General features: G+C 41.0%; 1 protein-coding gene across 2 annotated transcripts in view; it reads left to right on the top strand.

Moving 5' to 3' along the window:
* Nucleotides 1-16,058, top strand: part of F13A1 (coagulation factor XIII A chain) — a 209,320-nt gene that overhangs the window by 76,830 nt on the left and 116,432 nt on the right. Inside the window, exons 1-2 of one of the 2 annotated variants that reach the window (XM_017808445.1) lie at nucleotides 11,969-11,983; nucleotides 13,042-13,181. The gene's annotated coding sequence lies outside the window, so the exon portion shown is untranslated. Of the gene's footprint in view, nucleotides 1-11,968; nucleotides 11,984-13,041; nucleotides 13,182-16,058 lie in introns of those variants that run through there. The other variant, XM_017808446.1, reaches the window with a different exon arrangement.

Raw genomic sequence — 16,058 nt, 5'->3', positions numbered from 1 at the left:
TAGCTCTGTCAAGAGCAAACGCCAGTGATGCCAGTCTGCCGCCAAATGTGTACGGGTTTGTTGGCTGTCTCAGACTTGCTGGAATACATAGTGGCTGGCTTTTGCCTGCTTTCCCTTAATGGAAAGCACTAATTTTGGTCTCTATTCTCTCTCCAGCTGTCAGATCCCTGAAACTTATAAAAATATAATTATCTATGAGACTCCAGCCCTTCTTTCAAATTTGGTTAAAATTAGCTAAGGAGAAAATTTACTAAAGGGAGCTGACAGACGGAAATCAGACCAAAAATACACCAGCCATCATGTCAGTTCTGTGTGTAGCTGCTAAGTACTGAGTTTCTCCCAGACCAGCCTCTGGTGCCCAGGAGGGGTGATTCTCAGTGCCGGTCTCAGTGAAGAGCTACTTGGAAAATGCTGGGGTTTGTCCCCTCCAAACACCACTTAGCACTGACTGTTGTTGTGGACTGAGAGGGCTTGGCAGGCAGAGGTTTTTGTTCCCTGTGGATTTGGGGGCACACTGGATGCCTGTGCACAAGGCAGATGGGGCTGCCCCTACGGTCTTGTGTATGGCCAAAGGCTTTAGGTAAAACCAGCAACAAGGCTGTGACAGCACGAGAATGCTCTCTGGAGAAAGACCTTGGCCCTTAGCGAGTACCAACCTCTGTGCACAACTTAGTGTTGCTCTGTTGTTGTGGGCAATGGGCAGAAAGAGTTTTAACTATTGATCAGAGTTAAAGCAGTAAGTAAGTCCCCCTGTTCCAGCTGCATTTTTGACTATGCAAGATACAGTCCAGCTGTTATGTTCTGAGCCTGTGCAGAGTAAGGTGCATTCAAGTGTGTGGTAGGTGCTGTAACCAAAGTACAACATCCGTTTGTGTTTGTCACTGCCACCTCAATAGCATAGTATGTTGCACAGGCTCTGCTGAAGAGCTGATTGCATAGTGTGGGGGTTACACGTCTTGGGCCCTACTGCTGCAGAAGACCCATAGGCCTGGATTTAACTTAGTGCCTGAGAGCACTTCTGTTGAATTTCGTAAGCATATTCATCTATGCACAATGAAGCTCATACATTGTCCTGGCTTGGGTCTTTCTGCAAAATATATTTAATACTCTAAGTCTGCAAGGGTAGTGTAGATGATATTGTACTGGGTTAAGGAGATAGTAGAGTGATACCTACCTTTTCAAGGTGCCCTACACTGCTGAAGACAAAAAAAAGAGTATTTCTCCATTTCACACTGCAATTTGGTGAAGAGATTTTGGAGAACCCTAAACTAGTTTTCTGTAAGTACTGTAAGCAATATAGCATTAGCACAGAGCTCAGCTGGATAAATTAGCATTGTGCAGCATAGACATATCCTAAATTTCTAGTATGGTTTCCTCAGTGATGCTTTTTCAAACCACAGCTTGAAAATATGATTTTTTTTTTCACCCCTCCAAAACACTGTGTTAGGAAAGCTTGCATACCTTTTTCTTTTTAGTTATCTCACTATCTCCTCTTTTAAAATAAATTCTAAGCTGACTTCTTAATTTTATTTAATTTTATTTTTTTGCTTTTATTGGTGGTATCCTCTCATTCATCTGAGCCTGGATCCCCTGTAACCAAAGCTGTTTCAGCTTGGTCACAGAAGATACTGCCTCTGTATTATAAAAAGCATCATTTCAGTTCCCTCATGACCTCCTGATAGAAGGCTAGACATGATCAGATGAGGAACGGAGATCTAACATTACTACATCCCTATATAAATCAATGCAGTTCTGATCACACTATCTGATGCCGAAAAACTTCAGAATAGAAGAACTGCTCAGAGACTTTGCATCTTTAAGCAGCAAGGTATTTATTGCAACGGTGGGAGCAAGTGTGGTTTTGCACCACACGAAACTTGCTCAAAGGCACCAGTACAAAATCAAAGTATTTATACAGTCTACATATATGACTACATATGTATTAATATGCTTACAATATATATTTATGCATATTCATAGTAGGCAGAGTCTAGGCAGAGCTTAGGGCGGTGCTTTCCAGATTCTTCTCTTGACACTGAGTTTTGGTGGTAGATCCGGCCTTCAGCCTTGAATCAGGGGTTGTCTTCTCTTCTTTCTCACTTTGACCTTCTTACCTTTCTATTTTTCCTGTCCTAACTACTGAAGCTTGCAAAAACCCTTGGCTCTAAGCCTTTTTCTTCTATTCAAATGTCTATCTTGTCCTAATTTATAACCCCGAGGTCGATTGTATACTGTTTCTAGCATTCTTCTTAGGTTTAGGTCCAGTAAGTAGAACAGAACAGAGACTCTGCAGCACAGGCACAACAGGTGTTGGGGGGGCTTTCTCAGCAGACCAAGATACCTCAGTTGATTCTTTTAGGCCTGGTTCTCATTTCAATCACAAGTAGGATGGAGTAGGACTGGAAAATGCTCAGGAATGGGCAAGGATGGTAGATGCTGTGACTTATATAGTGTGAGAGTAAGTCACATACTCCAGTTTATGGAAAAAGTGACTGTGGGGAGATAGTTGAAGGTTGCTATGGAGGTCTGCTGTGAACAGCATGGAGAAAGCGAGTAAGGAACTGCTATGGGATGCTATAATACAAAAATACCTGGTGAAATTCACTGAGGGTATAGGTTTAGAGGTCTTCAAGGAAGAATTCTCCTCTCAGTGTTTGATAAGCAGGGGAACTCACTGCCACTGTATGTGAACAAGTCCAAATATTTAAAAGGAATTAAAATGATGACATGGATTACCTTAATGGTAGTTCAGCAATGATTAAGGAGTTTAGTAGTTGGAAGTCAGGAAGGTAAGGATAAGTTATTCCTCTCAAAGCAAGAATAAGAGATTATTATCATTTTTGCTTCTCGGAGTAGTTATGGCATCACTAGGTGACCCACTAGATTATTCGAAGTACTAAGATGTCTCTACCTTCAACAAAACAGTAGCAAAACTACTGTTCTGCACAGTGTAAATTCTTAGTTCAAAGTGTTGGAGAGCAAGGGAGAAAGACACAAAACACTACTGTTTGAGATGTATTTGCTCACTCAGTCTCTCAGAGGAAGAGTACTATCATAATTCTACCTGTTTGAAAAGTCTGTGGGAAAATAAAAATTGCTGTGGTGTGTCAGACATTGATGTCTACCCCGATACACTTCCTCTGTAGTCCTTAAGTCAGGTGCTTTGGGAAATCCTGAGATTAAAGTTACACCAGGATTACTCTGGTTAGTCAAGTACAGTGGCTATTTTAGACACTTGTAAATTGGAAATAAGGGCAGGAGAAAAATGAGATACAGTCGAGATCATAAGAACATATCTCAGGCCTCAGTTCAGCAACTATTTAGACATCCTGGCATGCTGAGGAGAAGATGTTTTTGCAAGGAGAGTCTTGGTTCAGTAGAGAATGAACTACATTCAATATTTGTTGAAGTCTTATGTAGCTAGTTTTTCTTAATAGGTTGTAGTTTTCAGTGGCATTTGTTTAATATCTGTATGGTGATTTTCTTTCTACTGGATCCATCATGTCAGGAATTTAATGAATGGAGTGAAAATCATGGATGATTGGCATTTTTCCATCCTCTGAAGTGGTATGAGACAAAATTAATTTTAAGCTTACAATTACTGTATGGATTTTGGAGTTGGTTTGATGTTTGGGGGATTAAATACAGAGTGTGTGGGTTCATATCACCTTTCCCCATTTTGGGGCAGAACGATTACCAGAAACTGGACTGCAAGCAACAGTAGCACAGGTTTCAATACGCAGAGTCTAGAGTTGGCAAAGATATCATGGCTGGTCTCTCATCTTGCTTTTGTGTGAGAATTCAAAATTAGTGATATTTTTGCTAGAAGAGGGTCTTCTGTCTCTGCCTTAATACCTGGCAGGGAGGTACAACTCATAAACTCCCACACACAGCCCTTGATTTCTTCTTTTTCAACTCACTATGTAATTGCCATATGTGAATCTAGCAAAAGACACTTCCTAACGTAAAACGCTATCACTTTCCTAAAAGTATAAACTTAAATAAACTGCATGTACTTGAACAACTGTGCAAATTAAATCAATACCAAGCCTAGAATGTGAAGAAAGCTGGACTCCTAATAGGACAAGAACTCCCTGTTAATAATCAATAGTAGTTGTTGATACTTTTGGTAAAACACCAAGAATTTTGATGTCACAGAAACCTGGATTCCTGTGTGCATATGAAATAATACCAAGAGAATGTAAGGTATATTGAAACTCTGCTATGGTGGTTGAATTTTCCCCATCATTTTCTGTTTTCCTTCTCTGCCTGTTCTTCTACTGAGATAATTAACATATATATCAGGGCGACAAAGCGAGTAATCACATCTCATCCTTCACTTAGTTAATCTTTTCCAACATTTTTAAGACCCACCTGTCACAGATATTCTGAATATCCCAGCAATATGCAAACACCCATAGAGGCTGTTTGCAGAGAGTAGAGAAAAAAAGTGATACAACCTGGGAAATGTCTGTCTTAGTCTCCTCCAGGTTGAAAAAACAGTGCTTCTATAGAAAAGATCCAAAGCCAGCATGTGCAGGCACTGTGGGAGTAAGTGAGATAGATTTGGGTCTGGATCTCCAAAGCACCGACAAGTAAATTACAAAGGGCAGAATCTTCATTACTGGTGATTTAGGAGGCATAAAGAGACGCAACTTGATTTGTGGATCCCAAGTGGAGTTTTCAAGGCTGACAATTAATAATATGAAATCAACTTGTAAACTGAATGAATCTGACACAGGGTCATGGAGAGAAAATTAGATTCGGAAGCTCTAGTGCCATTTTTCTAGTTACTTGTGAGAATAATGTAGAATTGTGTTTGCTGATACTTTTTAACTTTTCTCCTTCTGTGCTTTTCTCCTGCCCCCCCATCCCAAAAAGTCAAGCCTTTCTTTGGGGATTTAAGTATTTAGATACTTAATCTTGTAATTTTAAGTAACAAGACAGTTTAGTGACATTTTACAAGATGAAAACCATTGCGTCAACCTCTCATAACCACACAACTGTTAAAATCCCCATATGACTAATCTCTAATTCCCAGCAGTCTACTGCAAATAAAATCATACTTTGAACTGTGCTACTTTAATATCCCAAATAAAGCTCCCACACGACTTCCAGTTCAGCTCAGAGTTTGGTTAGCCTAATACCATGGTGATGTTTATACAGATCACAGACTGTATTAAATAAAACTCTCCCCATAAACGTTTGTGAGAGATTATATTAAGATCAACAGTCTATGAAATCTCCTTAAAAATGCAGGGTGCTTGGCCTCCTGTGAAATGGTATTTAGGAAGATTAAGTCACAACAGTAATTCTGAAAGTGTATTCTTACTCCTCCACAACTGAAGGACTGTTCTGAAAAAAAAAGAAAGATTGCTTTGCTTATGCTGATTTTCAACCCTTCCTTTCAAACTTGCATGAAATGCACCCTTTGGGAAGGAGCTTGCTTGGATGCAGGTTCCCTGGCCGAGAAGATCTCTTGCTCTGATTTCCAACTAGCTAGTCATAGGTAATATAGGGGTTGTATGATATTTGTACTCTTTCACCATTTCTCCATTAGCTTTCAAAGCGATGGGATAATTTTTATTAAGTTGGAGGCAAATGAAAAGATGACAAGACTCAAACCTGTGCATTTATAAAGAAAAGATGGCATGTGCCTATTTTTAATGCCATCCAACCCAAAGGTGGACAAAAAGCTGCTTCTGGGCTTCCTGGGGATTGCAAATCATTGAGGTATAGCTCTTCTGCCCAGCACAGGATTTGTGTGAGAGAATGAAGTGTGGCTCCTGCCTGCTTTCAGAGGGGCAGGCACCACCTCTGGTAAAAGCTGTGGCAGGGCTGGGGTCCTCCAGGCCCTCAGATGTAGAGAGGTTTGGGGACAGATGCAGGCTTTCAGACATGCAGGTGTTTGAGAATAAGGTCCTGGCTGAGGGAGGCAGATCAAGCATCAGGAGATTGGTACATGGTAAATAAAGATTTTGCTATGGGTCTCAATTTGGAAGTCTGACCCTTTACCCATGTTTCAAAGAAGGGCGGTGGTACAATGGTGGTATAGTCTGGATCCATGATATATGCTCTGTTTTCAAAAATGGTTTATATCTTTGCTAGCAGATGTGTTTCACTTAATCTGAAGTTTCAACACTTTGTAAAACACCTCTAGTGTTACCAATTACTCTGCTGAGAAAGCTTCCAGCATTCAGTCAGGTAATACAACATTAGGCCTTGAATGATTCTCTTCACTTAAGAAATACTGTGACTTGGAGGATGACCTGTGCCTCTGTGGATTTTCATATTAATTTGATTGTGAAATACACAAAAGGAGATTTCAGAAGTGCTGTGTGATGTATAGCTTGTGTGATGTATAGCCTGTGTGATTGCCATCAGCGATATGTTCCTAGTACCCGATGTGGGAAAGCGAAATGCAAATGAAACATTTGTCTCCTCGAAAAAAGGCTCTGAACTGCTTAAATTGGAGGGACAGGATAAGGCTGCTTTGCAGATCAGAGCTATCCTCTACCCATGGAGTGAAGAGCAGAATCTGCCTTTGCACTTCTTGACTGTTGGTACAAATTTGCAGAGCCTGCTCACCAGCTGGTGACATGAGGTGGTGGCTCCTGCCCCTGCCCGGGGGAGAGACCCTGAATAAAATAAATTGATGACTGCAAGCTTGGCATCTTACAGCAGAAAAACTAAAACACTGCCTCTGACTCCCCCCTGCTGTGGTTGGTTTGCATCGGGCTGGCACAGAGGGAACACACAGCACTGCCCACTGTGCCACAGCTGCTCCAACCTGCAGCAACGTGCTACTTCAAGGTTGTCAGTCCAGGAGCTGTCAGGATCCCTGCATGGATGCAGACTTTTAAAAGGAGCTGCAAAATGTCAGGGATTTTATCTGTGTGACCTGTCCCTGCTGTGCTGACCAGGGTTGATGCACAGCACAGAAATGTGGGTAAGATTATATAAATGAGCAGAGAGACACACAAGGGAACTTCTGCTGAGTTTAATTATGCCAGGGGATTTAGTTTGAAGACATATATTAATTTCATGGCTATGCATGTGCTTGCACGCAGTTGGCTTTCACCTCCTTCTGTCAGAGAAGGCCCCCTGATCTACCCAGGGTAACAGCAGGTCTTTCATTCACTCTTCTACTTTGGGCTGCTGTTTTGTTTTAGCACCCCATCTGGTTACAGTGCCCAGTTGGAATTGCATTGTCTTGTGAGCTGTCTTGCCACCACTGTTCTGTACATAAACAAGGCAAGTAGTAGGACTACAGCCTGGTCCCCATTAGACCTGGAGAACAACATCTTTTCTCACATCAGACGTAAAAGGCTTAGGAATAATTTTTGCCATGACATCATTCTCCCACAGAACAGATCCCAGCTTCATGGCAATTGTACTGAAATGCTGAGAAAAATGAAGATGTACCTGCAGAAAGACAGAAAAAACTTGGAAGGCTGAAGCGACATATGCTTTTTTAATCTAGTCCTCTGTCTTTTCAGGTTTGTCCTTTGTTTTTGTCAGTCTCGTGATTTTCTGAGACCATTTATGCTGTCAGTGAAAATCTAACATGATCTTCTTTTTGGAAGTAAATACAACCTAGTTTGGGCAACACTGGTCAAATGTTTCTAGTTAGAAGTGGAATGGAAAAGGAAAACTCCTTTTTGTTATATAAAACAAGTTTTGGTGTCCCCTACCCTCTGGCTTGTTAGCAGCTAAAATGGTTTAGAGCAGAAATAAATGACTTTGTGTAAATATATTCTTGGAAGAATAATACCCTGAGGTTTTCCCACATCTGAAGTTAGTTTTGATGTAGTACAATTTTACTACCTGTGCATCTGGTCTGTTTTGTGAGACATCTAGATTTAAGTCTGAGTGTGCATTTCCACTCGAAGAAGATAACTGAAATTTTGTCCCTTGGAGTTTTCTGGATATTGCTTCTTGTTTCATTGCAATTGAAATTTAGGGAGCTTGTGTTTTGCTTATTCACTTTATGCCATTGTAGCAAAAGGTGCAGCTCATCCCCTGCACCTCCATGGAGTGCCTATGTGAAGAATCACGATTCTGCTCTTGCTGTTTTCCCTGCTCCTGAGGGCAGGGATCTCTCACCCCGCTGCTGCCTCTTGTCCCTCCAGAAAAACAAGGACTGCCTTTTTCTAGTCCTGACTATTTGCCCTAGACTGTATACAAAGTTTGTGAAGCTAACAAATGAAAAAAGCTATCAAGCTTCATGCATTTATTTTTATTATATAGCACGAACTTCTGGAGTCATGATATTTCACATGACCTTCATGTGTCTGTTTTTAAAAAGTAAGATTACTATGTTAGAGACTACCTAGAAGAGTTTTAGAAGCAAAAATCACCAACATCAAAAATCTGAAGACAAATAAATCTCCTTAGAATTCATAACTGTTAAAAAAACCTTTTCTAAAGCAGTCTGATGAGAAACTGAGTCATTAATTTTGAATGCTTATGGATGGCAAGTGCTGGTGAGAAGGCTGGGCATGCACTCCAACGAATCAGACATGGCTGAATTTAGTACTGATCAGAAGATCTCGAAACATTAAGGAAAGCAGGTGAACATTTGAGTTTTATTGTAGGAAACCCTGCCATTGCATTGTTGAGAAGCTTTTCATCTAATGAAGGTGCATGGGACATCTTCATAGTGTCTAGCCAACCATGTAAAATACTGTATGAAGGATCAGGATAAAGATAGGTAAAGACTGAGAAGTTGTTAGTCTTGTATCTATATTTCCTGGACCAACTAAAAGGTAAGTGGGAGATCCCTTTTTTCCTTTCCTGTGACTAGGCTAAGGCATATGCCTAAACCTGTCTCAGTTTCTGCTATTTTTGAGCACTGCTTTTTAAAATTCTTTTTACAATTTGTACGTGCTTTTACCAGATTCTTTGCAAACACACGGGACCTCAAAGAATTGCAAACAAAAGCACGTTCAAGTTCTTTATGTTTTTCATCATTTTTTAGTTTGAAATAACAATATGAAATACCAGAACAAAGTCCCATCTTGTGACGTCTTTGCTTTAACCCACGTGTTGCTTTCTGATTCATTTGGTGAGGAAATACTGCAAAGGATCGAATCCACCAAAGTGTGTTTTCCAGCAATGTTCATGCAAAGGATCCTGAGCAGAGAGATATGTGTGCTTGATTTTCTGTGCTAAGATTAACAGTTGGAATAGCAGCCACTCCAAAGTAAAAGATTCTTTTGCATTTTTACCACATTATCCCACATGTCTGAAATGTAGAAAGTCATACTTTTGAACATGTTGAGAACCAATAGATGTTTTAACTGAGATGTTTGAGCTCAGTACTATTAGAAGCAGTAACCTACCTGGGTGTGAATGCAGTACTTGCTGTTTACAGGTTCCACAAAGTAGCTTATCCTAAATTTTAGGGTAAATTTTGTAGAATGGATATGTAGTATGGAGAACACATTCTTCAGATCGATGCATTCAATACTGCCTTTATCCTACTCTCTGAACTAAGGTTTCAATTAAGGGCCTCCAAAATCTTCCATGATGCAAAGACTAGGTTAAGTACAGTGCACAGAGATGGAAACCCTGGAGGGACATTCACTGTGGTAGGTCTGGCAGAATAAAACCATAAAAAAGTAGTTTTTTAGGAGATTGGGTGCTTGTGAGGAGTGCTGAGCATTACATAGATGTTATCTCCTACCTAAGTTCCCAGGCAGAAGGCTGAGCATGTGGTACTTTTTGCAATCTGTTCCTCTGCTCAAGAATGGTCTTGGCAGAGGTGCCATATGAACAGCATTGTATTAAAAGTAGGTTTGATTATTTCTCATGGTAATAGTAGAGCAGTAGATGTGGCAGTAGAAAGAGAAACAGTAAAATGAGTGTAAACGGAAGCTTATTTCAGTGGATGTTCACATTCCACTGCTGCTTCTGCTGCTGGAAGAAAGGTGGCTGAGAGAGAACACAGGCACTGCAGCAGCGTGGCAGTTACCTTTCTTCATTAACTTAGACTGCAATAAAACACAGGGTTTTTAAAACAAAGTTCAAGTAGCCAGAGCCTCTCTCTGAAAATTAATTTCCTCTGGAAGCTAGTTCCACATAACTCATCACCTACTTCACTGAACATTAGTCAGCCCTGTCGCTGGTGACAGAAGTGCTTGACTGAGCTGCTGGAAAGTGGGTCATGTGGTGGATAAAGCATAGCCTGCTTCCCCAGGCTGCTTTTAGCATGGACATCCTGAGACTGCAGTAAATAATAAATACCTGCAGGCCACCCTGGGCACTTTGTGTGCTGCTGCATAGCTCGTCCTTGGTCCTTGAGAGGAGGAAATCATACAATGATATAAATCCACGTAGTAGGTATGCAGAAAGAAACTTTGGCTACCCATCTCTGTTTCTGACCTGCTACTGTGATGATTTTTTCCTGAGTATGGGGAGGTGTATACTGTTAGGCAATGCAATTTCTGCCCTCATAGGCCTGCTTCCCAGGTTGGGGATGACTTTTGAGGACTTTGTTGGTGTGGTGGTAGCAGCAGTTGGTCATTGATGCCTCACCAGTTGCACTGACAAGGGGAGCCCTGTGGGCACTGCTCCTGGGTAAACACCCAACTGTGCCTGGTTACAGGGAAAGGTGGTTGGCTCTGAGAGCAGAGAACAGCCATTTCATGTCTTCCCCAAAGGCAAAGGCCATGGGCCACATGGAAGTTAATGACTTTTAGGAGTGTTTATGAAAAGTGCAAAGCAGTGCTGTTGCAAGCTTTTTAGAAGTCACGTCTTTTACTTGAAAAGGAACCTGCAAAGAACTAAAAAAGAAGGAAGTTTGTGATCTATTTTTGTGCTGTATAATGATGTATTCCTTTCTCTTTCTCTTTCCTTTCCCTCTCCCCTTCCCTTTCTCTTTTCTGTTCCTCACTAGAAAGGTTAGGAGTTTTCCCAGTTAGTGTTTAGCAATTTGTTACCCAGGCTGTAAATGCTGAATTTCAGTGCTTCCCGACACTAGAAGGAGCAAGGTACTGAATCATTAACAAGGCAATACTTTGTGCCAAATGTTTGTTTGTGATTAATGTTAAGCAGATTAAAAGAAAAAAAAAACAACAGAAAGGATTAAAATATCCTCTTTACTAAAATACTCACTCTGCAATTTTCTTCCACAAAAATATATGTTTGGACAACACTATTCACACACATTTTTCTTTTTCTGTCAGAGTACTCCAAAGAATTTTACTTATCGTCACTCCTCTGCTTGGATGACTTCACAGTGATGGGAGACAACATGTGATCCCAAAGATGAAGTTTTATGTAATGTCTGAATCTTAATATCTGTTAATATCTGTTGAGGGGGAGAGATCCTCTTCCTCCTTGTTCTCCCTGCTCTTGCTCTTGCTTTCAGCTGTGCAATCATGTGCTGACTCTGCAGCTTGTAAAACTTTTTACAAGCTTGCCCCTATCCTGGAAGAAAATTAAATTGCTTTTTCTGAGATAATTTGCTGCTGGATTACTGGATTGTATCAGTTCTCAGGAGTTCTCAGCAAGCATCAGAACTGGTGAAAGATAAGCAAGACAGCATGTGATGTAGTTGGTGTAGTACTTCCCTCTTTCAACTGTGGCAGCAAAATTTTGGGTGAGCTCAGTTGCCCTGTGCTGCTTCTCCACTAAGACGGAGTCACTCATCACCTGAGCCGTACTAGCTCACCATAAGTAAACTCTCAGCCTGCCTCCAGAATGAAAGGTGGATGTGCTTACATAGAAATACTCCCCTGAATGTTCAGCTGAGATGAATGTTCCTGCTGTCTCTCAAGCCACGTTTCACCAGACTGAGAGCTGCTCTTACAGCAACTACTCTCTAGTAGCAGTGTATCCCTTTGCTGTGGATGAAAGTATTCCTTCGGAGGATTCTCAGGGTAAAGAAGAATGTGGATTTTGTCCTTCCAGTGAAGTTCCTTCATGGTGGTTGTTCCGTAGCCTTGGGGTGATGCTAGTCAGAGGAAAAACTGAAGAGGTGAGCTGCTCACATTGAAAGCGGAAAGTTGGAACAGGATATACAAATTACAAAGGACTGAAGAGTTATGAAAGAAAATGCCAATGGATCAGCTCCCATTAATCTTGCCACGCTGCCAGCATTTCATCCCCATTACCTAGTGGTCATATCTGGGTGTCTCCCAGTTCCCTCTGTACAGAAGAGCAAGAAAACAGAGATACCTCCTGGGAAACAACACCTTTGTTAGGCTTCCATCTCAGTTGGTGCTACACAAAAGAAAAAAAAAGCAGAAAGGACTTTAATAGCAAAATGGAGAGGCCCAACAGCCTGAGCAGAATGAACATTACATTGTTAGATGGGCACTCTTGCCTTTAATAGGTTATCTTTTTCCATTAGAGAACTGTTTAAATTTTTAAGTGGTGCACAAGCTCATAAGGGCTTTTACTGCATAGGTTCCAATTTTCATGTGGGTTTTGAATGTGTGGGAAAAGCTGATGCATTAAGAACTGCTCATGAATCTCCTCTATTTCCAGTATTCCCCTTGGGAACTATTGATGGTCATTTCATCTTTCTGACATGACTTTTAAGATCCTCAAAAAGAAAAAAAAATAAAATGGAAATGGTTTTCTGGTTAGTTCCCAGTGGGAAATCTTACAGGACTGAAACTGTGAAGTAGAACATAAATTTCAAACACCTTAAATTCAACTAAACCCACAATCAGGATCCTCAAAATTTATTTTGACATAAGTTCCAAATAAAGATCTGGAAAGGCAAAGAAAAAAACATAAATAAATGACAATCTTTCTATCGTGGTTTGGATTAAGAATGCTTAAAGAGTTGTGCTGGTATACAATATAACTGACAATAGGACTGGCTTACAGATGGGTGGTGGAGAAATAATTAATGAATTATGAGTCTAATGAAAGGTCATCTTTCTTCTGTCACATAGACTTCAAATCAATCAGTGTGTGTCCCTTGTTCTTTCTTCTCATCAGAATGCTGCCCCATAATCCAAAATGTCTTTCCCCCGTTGTTTTGCAGATAAAGTAATTTCTAATTTGTTTTAACACTTGTTATAGGTATGGAGAGAAGCTTAGTTGTACAGAGAAAATGCTCCTCACTTTGAAGATCTCATTTGAAGGGCCAATGGAGAAAAGCCCTGAAATAAAAGATATTTCAGAGAACAAAGAGAGGAAACATACAGACCTCAGAAAGAAAGGTAAGCATCTTGTCTATTGGAGAAATTGCCTTGAAGTAAGTGAAATTATTTCCCCAGAGATAATTTGGTCTTAGGAGTCAGATTGTCACTAAACAAAAAGCCAAATCAAGAGCAGCAAATTGATTTTGCTTCCAGTGTCTTTCCTCCATTTTTCCCTAATTAAAAAGAGAGGAAGGATGTGATAAATCCTGCTATTTTTTTCCCCCACTGCTGTACTTGTCCCTGAAGAACCTCTTCACTGTATCCATTTTATTGGTGAGGGGTGGAATGAAAACCCCTAGGTTAAATTTTCAGAGATGAACAACTACATTCAGTTTAATTGGAAAAGCAATGGTTTTACAGATAATGAACAACCTCTGTCTAATATTAGGGAAAGTTGTATGCCCGGCATCTATGAGAAAAGGGTCACATAAATAAATGTGAGGTGCAAGCACTCAGGTTTTGGACTGAGTGTTCCAGTCAAGCACATAGAGAAACACATGGTGGGGAGGGGAATTGAAAAGTTATAAAAAGAAAATAAAATTAGGGAGTTCAAGTTGTTCTTTTTGACAAATGTTTGTGTGTCTTTTGCGATCATCTGTTTCCTCTCCCAGTACATGCACACATAGAGCCTACATGTTTCTTCCTGCTTTTCAGTCTTGCTCAACTTTCCTTCACTGCTCCTAGGCACTCAAAGCACTTTGCACAATACTTCCCTTTTGATTTCTCGTTTTCCCATATCTGACGCTAGCATTTCTCACCCGGTTCCTTCTCTCTGTTGTTCATTTGTTAAATGAACTTCTTCTGCCCCGAGTTAATTTTTTTTCCTGGAGAATGGATGACAGGGGTGCACCAAACACATCCAAGTAGTGCTTGCATGTCTGGTAGCAAGAAAAGCAAGGTGCCAGCTCTAGGGGAAAGCTCAGGGTTTGTGCTGTGTAATTTATGTTTAATGCTGCAGCAGAATATGTTTTTGTTTCTGGCTCTTCAAAGATGTAACTTCTGTGACATGTTTTGCAGCTCCTCTTGTGCGTGAGAGTAAAGGACATTTTGACTCACTTGAGATTCCCTAGAAATGTTAAAAAAAGAAAGGGAAGAAAATAGTACAAGAAAAGACACTCATGGAACTGCTGAGGTGATATAACCAGGTGTCTTTTCATGTGTCTCCTTTATTTTTTCTTCTATCTCATCAAATTTAAACAACCTAATCATATGAAGGATTAAAGCTGTAGTGTCTTCATGCCATGTTTCTGCATTCTGGGCTTTTCTCATGGGTTAGCATTTAAGCTCCAATAAGCTTGGAGGTTTAATGAAAGCAGCGGTGGCAACTATTTGAACATGAAATGGTAAAAGGTAGTGCCTTTTCCTTGGTGAAGGGATGTTATTCTTACTTTCAGGCACAATGAAATCCCTTCAGTCAATCATAGGGCTTCTGAAAGCACCTGGGAAACGGAATTTTTGTTTTGCATTCACTGAGACCTCACTTGCTCTTTCTGGGTGAGAGTAAGTAGAGCTGATGCTGGAGGAGAAATGCCCCAGACACAGTCCTGTTTAGGGTGCCAATTCTGCTCTGCAGAGGCAACCTATGCACCTCTGTGCGATGGCATGCTCCACGGCTACTTCTTCAGGAATGTAGAGTGGCTGGCGCAGCTAGTGCTTGGGCTGCGGCAGCTGGGGCCTGCTGCTGCTCTTGCTATCAAATAGGGTGGGTTTTGAGTTCAGTGGGAGCAAGAAACAACCTGGAGAGAATAGGAGAGTTACACAGAAAATTAGTGGATTATTAGAGATGTAGAGAACATCATGCAGTGACCTACTTTGGTAGGGAGCAGGAGAAATTCGTGCTGGTAGAAGAACCAGGAGTGCTGCCTCCCCGTGATAATAAAAGAAAGTAAGAACAGCATTGAGCAGCAAGCAATTGCACCTCTGTTTTCTGGAGATGTGAAGCAGTTTGCTGCAGGACCTGTTGGCTTGATTTTATCCAGCCAGGGAAGCTGGTATCTTTTGGTGACATCAGGGTTGGGAATCTTCATGTTGTAGCCTTACTGTTATCAGCTGATGAGTGTCATGGTGTTTGCTTGGCAAAACAAATGTGAAATCTCTGTGTGGAAGATCTGGGGCTTTTTAGCAGCCCTGACATACAGTGCATCCAATCTTTATCCCAGTGGTTTTCCCAGTTGCTTCTGGGTCCATCAGTGCTGGGTGTCTGTGCAGGATGCACAGAACAGTCCTGATTCCCCAGGCTTATACCAAGGTGGTGACTATGGCTGGGTCCCCACTGCCAAAGTCAGTGCATCTGGCCAAATGCATCTGTGTTGCTTCTAGGTCCATCATGCCAACAGGAGAAGAAGTCAGGAAGAGTATGTGTTTGTCTATTGTAGGCTCATGTCTTTTGTAAGTGCCTTGACCTCCATCCAAATCATGCTGAAGTCTAAAGAGTTCTTTTGAGTCTGAGAAGTTGAAGCCAGCCTATTTGTAGTAAAAAAACCCCAAACCAACAAAAAACAACAGAGGCAAATTCAGGGTGAATCTCCCTTTCACTCTAATACTTATTCCCGTTAAGAATTTAATTCAGTGTGTCTCTGCTCACAGCAATGATACTTTGGCACATCGTCCCTGCATGAAGCCCTTTGCAATCCAATATGGACTTAGTGATTTCCTCCTGTGACTAATACTTCAAAGAAAACACCCAGGGCCTTAACCCATTCCCTGTTCCACGCTCTGTTGGTTTTACTCCGGGTTGAGGTTGTCCTGAATGTAAAAGGTAGTTGATCATGAGGAGTCTGAATAATTCTCCATAGTGAGAGACAGTTGATTACCTCCTGCTCCATATGTTAGATATTCACATAGGAAACTGCTGGAATTGAAATGATGTCTATCTGCAAGTGCATAGAAAAGACC

Source organism: Lepidothrix coronata, unplaced genomic scaffold, assembly GCF_001604755.1.
Source record: "Lepidothrix coronata isolate B3197 unplaced genomic scaffold, Lepidothrix_coronata-1.0 Scaffold23, whole genome shotgun sequence".
NCBI lineage: Eukaryota > Metazoa > Chordata > Aves > Passeriformes > Pipridae > Lepidothrix > Lepidothrix coronata.
Note: the sequence above shows the minus strand (reverse complement) of the source record. Positions and strands in the feature narration are given on the sequence as shown.